This window comes from Mirounga leonina, unplaced genomic scaffold (assembly GCF_011800145.1).
Source record: "Mirounga leonina isolate KUSES-001 unplaced genomic scaffold, KU_Mleo_1.0 Mir_83, whole genome shotgun sequence".
Lineage (NCBI taxonomy): Eukaryota > Metazoa > Chordata > Mammalia > Carnivora > Phocidae > Mirounga > Mirounga leonina.
Window position 1 is genome coordinate 1,602,551 of NW_023270826.1, and position 5,316 is coordinate 1,607,866.

A 5,316-nucleotide genomic window follows, 5' to 3' on the forward strand; every position below is an offset into this window, starting at 1 on the left:
TCATCATGTCCTCCTACAGATTATTGGCTAAACATTTTCCAGAGTGACCTAGTTAAAAATGTAAATCACTTCTCACAACAACTCACTTCTGCTCAAAACCCTCCAATGGCTTCCCATCACTCTTAGAGTCTGAAGTCCCTACCTAAGCCTAAGTGATTTGGCCCTAGGTATCTCTCTGATCTCACCTCCTTCACCTTCCCTTCCTCCATTGCTTTACTTTAGCCCTGTGTCCTCTGACCCCACCTTGGGACGTTGCCCTTGTTCCTCTGTCCCACCGAGCTTCGTGTGGGCACACTGGTGGTACTGCAGTCTGGGAAGGAAGGTAATATGACCTTTCTGGGCTGGGGGCAGAGGAGGAAGAGGAGTTCTACCACATGACTTCCGGGGGTTTCACAGAGGATTCTGGAGATGATGAGTATCCAGAGGACAATCAGACACAGTGGACGAGGTGGCCCTGGCTTTGACATCAGTGCCGAGAAGCCGAAGAGCCAAGAAGGAAGCACTGAAGAATCACCAGACCAATGAGGGGCCTCCCAAGAGCTCGAGGCCTCCGAAGGTCAGCACTGCTGGCAACTCTCAGAAGGCCCGAGAAGAAAAGGCACTGCTATGGCCAGGACTGCAGGGTGATGGCTCTCACAGTCTGAAGTCCATGGGTCAGTCTCTGAGCGCACACATAATGTTCCCTCGGGTTCAGGGGAGGCAGGGCCAGTCCAGGCGGTGAAAGAGGCCCCAGTGTGAGTGGCCACTGACGGAAGAGGAGCAGCTCAGGGAGGCCAAGATCACAGAGGAGCCGGACTTACCTTCATCAGAGATGACATACTGTCCACACTAACGCTGAGTTCGCTCCTTGCTGAGTTACAGGTAGAGATCCACCAGGTGGCATTGTCACACCAAGGAGACTTTCTTTGCAGCAAATAGAGATCACGGGGCACACTTCCAAAGCTGTGACTCCCCAAGCAGGGGTGAGCAGCTTTTCTTATTCAGGGTTTAGGATGAATATTCAGAAGGGGACGATTTGTCTCAGTGGTAAAGGCAGGCGGGTGTGAGATTGCACAGTCCTACTTAGAAAACTTGCCTACACACACACACGCACACACACGCACACACACATATCCTTATGTTATGTGCCTGTGTTCCTCCTGGGGTGGAGACTTTATAACGAAGCAGCAGTAACCGTGGGACCAGGAGAAGGGGTGGTAGGCATGCTCTCAGAGCCGATCCCGGGTTCCTTAACTCAGGTTAGGAATGCAGGGTCTTGCTTACTTTTGAAATAGCACTGGGAGTTTTACCACAGATTTATTGTCCGCATTATCCTATTTCCTGGCCTGGTGGAGACTGTTAGTTTTTGCATTCCCTTTGTGCCCTTCGAATCCTTAACTACTGTGATTTTTGCATTTCTTTGTAATTCTGACACCTTCCAGAAACTTCTTCGAGAAGTGTGTTTGGGCGAATAGGGCGTAGATCATGGGGAAATAGCTGGAGGCCTAAAATGACTTCTTTAGTGTCACGAAAGCTAGGTCTTGTCTTTTTCTGAGGACCCCTGACTTTTTCTGCTTAGAGCAGAAGTAGCTCGAGGCTGCCAGGAAGAAGCAGGGTTGCAAGAAGCAGGAGTTCCCAGGGCACATGATCACTTTTTATTCAATTACAGTGTCCCTGGATGGGGGAGCTGGGCCCCAAGCCAGAGAATGTCAGTAGAGAAGCACTCGATCCTGCTTCCACTGCTTCAGCCTTGACCTCTGTGCTGGGACGGGGTCTGTCTGCCACACTGCTCGCTGCTCATGTAACCTCATCACTTTTAGTAATGTGATGACATTTGAAGAATGGGTTCCCTGAGGGTGCCGCCCAAAGGTCCCTGTTCTGAAGGGCTGCTCGGGGACCTGGTGGCTGGGGGTCGCCGAGCAGTTCCGGTCATGGTGTAACGGAACCAACGTGAGCTTGCTCCTTGGTGAGTCATAAAAACTGCACCGGGTGAGTTGTCGTACAAAGAAGACTTTATTTGCAGCAAATAAGGAGATCACAGGAATGGCTTCCAAAGCCGTGATTCCCTGGTAGGGGGATGAATGGGTACCTTTTGTTTAGGGTTAGGATGAATATTTAGAGAGGGAAGCCTTGTCATCGTATGTGGAGGCCAGTGTAAGGTTGTGCATGTGCCTTAAAGAAACATGCCCAGGGCGCCTGGGTGGCTCAGTCGTTGGGCGTCTGCCTTCGGCTCGGGTCATGGTCCCCGGGTCCTGGGATCGAGTCCCGCATCGGGCTCCCTGCTCGGCGGGAAGCCTGCTTCTCCCTCTCCCACTCCCCCTGCTTGTGTTCCCTCTCTCGCTGTGTCTCTCTCTGTCAAATAAATAAATAAAATATTTAAAAAAAAAAAGAAAGAAACATGCCCATACACACATTGTATGGTTACATAAATGAGGCGGAGGCTCCTCCTTGGGCAGAAATTTTAGTATTATGATGAGGTAAAGGCAATTGCCAGTCATTCCCCGGGTCACTTCCCAGTCCATCTGCATAAGCAAGAGTCAGGGGTTTAGTCAAACAGTCTGGGTGCCTGGGCTGGGCTGGCTGCAAGTCTTGTCAGGGTACTCGCCGTCACCTGAGGGGTGGTTTTGGGTTTCATTTGTCTGAGTTAAGAGGTTAACCAGAAATAAGAGCTTAAGGAAAAATGTAAGACAAAGGTTAGTGAGTACAAGCAGGCGGGCAGTAAAGGTCAGGTCTTGGGGTCTAGTTGGTTGACACTGGAACTTGTTAGAGACATAGCTTAGGCCCCTGCTTGACCCTTCAAGATCATCCTTGAGGCCTGCAAGAAGGGCATGACCGCCCACATACTGCTGCCCACTACCTGGGCCGTGGGCCCTGGGCCACCACCTCCTGAGTCCCTCCCTGCTCTGGGCTCCGGCCTTGTACCAGAGCACCGTCATCAGATGAAGAGATGTCTAGCCCTGAGAAATATCTCTAAATATTGCCTTTTCCATTTAAAAAAAAGATTTTATTTATTTGAGAGAGAGAGAAAGAGAGCATGGGCAGGGGCAGAGGGAGAGGGTGAGGGTGGGAGAGAAGCAGACTCCCCACTGAGGAGGAAGCTTGTTGTGGGGCTCGATCCCAGGACCCTGGGATCCTGACCTGAGCCGAAGGAGACGCTCAACCGACTGAGCCACCCAGGTGCCCCGAAATGTTGCCTTTTCCAGAATGCTATATATCAGAATCATGATTTTCAGCCTGACTTCTTTCACTTAGTATGCTTCTTTCTCCATGTTATTTCGTGCCCTGATGACTCATGTCTTTTTATTGCTGAATAATATCCCATTGAATAGATGTGCCACAGTTTGTTTATCCATTTACCTATTGAAGGATATCTTGGTTGTTTCCAATGTTGGGGAATTATGAATAAAGCTGATATAAATATTTATGTACAGATTTTTTTTTTAATTTTTATTTTTTAAGTAATCTCTACACCCAACATGGCACTCAAACTTACAACCCTCAGATCAAGAGTTGCATGCTCTACTGACTGAGAACCTATGCGCAGGTTTTTGTAGACATAAGAATATAAGCTATTCAAAATGACGTTTACTTCCAGACAAAGGGCATGAGGGAACTTTTTGGGGTGATGAAAATGCTAATGAAAACATCTCAATTTTGGTGGCAGTCTATATATTTGTCAAAGCCCGTGGTACGGTGCACCTAAAAATAGTGAATTTTACTGTATAGAAAGTATATTTCAATAAGCCTACCTTAAAAAAAGTTATTATGACCTCCCCACAAACAAATGATGTTTGCATAAAATTTGATGCTTATGTAGAAAGTTAAGTAAATGAGTCAGGATTGAAAAAAAAACTATACCTAAAATAATAAAAATATTAATGCTGTTGTCTGAGGGTGGTGGGCTCATGAATGGTTATTTTTCTTTTTCTTTATTTTTGTTATGTTCTTTCTAATAAACACATCATACTTTAGCCGTAAGAGTATTAAATATTTCCACTAAAATATTGATAAAAATTGAACATACAGTTCAATCTTTGAGGATGTGAAAATGCACAGAAAAAAACTGGAGAGAATGCTAAAATAGCAAAAAGTGATATTACCTTTGGGGATGATTTTTTCCCTTGCTCTTTTATACCTATCAGATTTAAAAAACCTAACATTAAAAAATTAAATTTCTGGAGTGCCTGGGTGGCTCAGTCGGTTAAGTGTCTGCCTTCGGCTCAGGTCATGATTCCAGGATCCTGGATCGAGTCCTGCTCTGGGTTCTCCCTCTCCCCCTGCCTGCCGCTCCCCCTGCTTGTGTGTGCTCTCTGTCTCTCAAATAAATAAATGAAAATATTAAAAAGATTAAATTTCCTCATGAAGCATCTACTACATTCATAATCATAAAAATATCCCACAGAATTTGAGGTGCCTTTACATATTTGATAGGTATAAAATTCACTTTGTTTCCCGTCTAGCTAATTCTTTTGGAAGTGCAGGAGAAACATGATTGCTAGACGTGGGGGTAAGATGGTACCTCTGGACACTGTCAGCAGAGGCCCTGGGTGGCAGCAGGTGGTTGTACTAACCAGGCAGGGCAGCCCAGGAGGCCATTGCTACCCAGATACCTACTTGCTGTCTATGCCGTGTCAGTCATCAGAGGGGAGTTGGGTCCTCTCTCCCCAAGGCTGCCACTGGGTTTCGTCTGTGTGTTGGCAGCATTTTCTGTTCTGCACACCAAAAGGCAACAAGTCATGGGGACTGATTGAGAGCCCATAGCTCAGAAGGGGCAAGACAGGATTCTCTTATCCCTTCCTTTTCCTTTCTTGGCCCATCTTCTTCCCTTTTCCGGGTAGGGATGAGATCATTGGCAAGATGAAGGAAGGGTAGAATACAGAACTTTTGTTGGAATAATGCTGCGACAAGGAATAATGCTGCCCTGCTTCCCCTCATGCTGGAAGTACCCATTCCCCTTGGCCCTGAGAAGCCTCTCTCCACAGGTCCCCCGGATCTGAGAGACTCTCACTCGACTGGGAAGAAAAACAGTTCTTGGAAAAGACCCTTTATATGGCTTATTCAGGTCACTAAGCTAGTTCTGCATATTTGTTCCGCATAAAGATGTGTAATAGCGTGTTGTTTGCAGCTACCGAGAAGAGTGGGGAGCTGAAACACTGAAGTGTGGGTATTCTTCTTTCTTCTTGCCTACAGATTTTAGTAAACAGCAGAGACTTACTTAAAATGTTGAGTCTGTGGTTTTTATTTACTCAATATAGTGTTTTCCAAATTGTGGTATGTGTACCACTGGGATGATTTCATGTGGTACATGCATAAACTTTATTTATTTATTTATTAAGA

The 5,316-nt window shown here is 46.4% G+C and overlaps 1 pseudogene; it reads left to right on the forward strand.

Moving 5' to 3' along the window:
- The first annotated feature begins 326 nt into the window (after positions 1 to 326).
- Positions 327 to 1,956, forward strand: LOC118002844 (annotated as a pseudogene).
- The last annotated feature ends 3,360 nt before the right edge of the window (positions 1,957 to 5,316 follow it).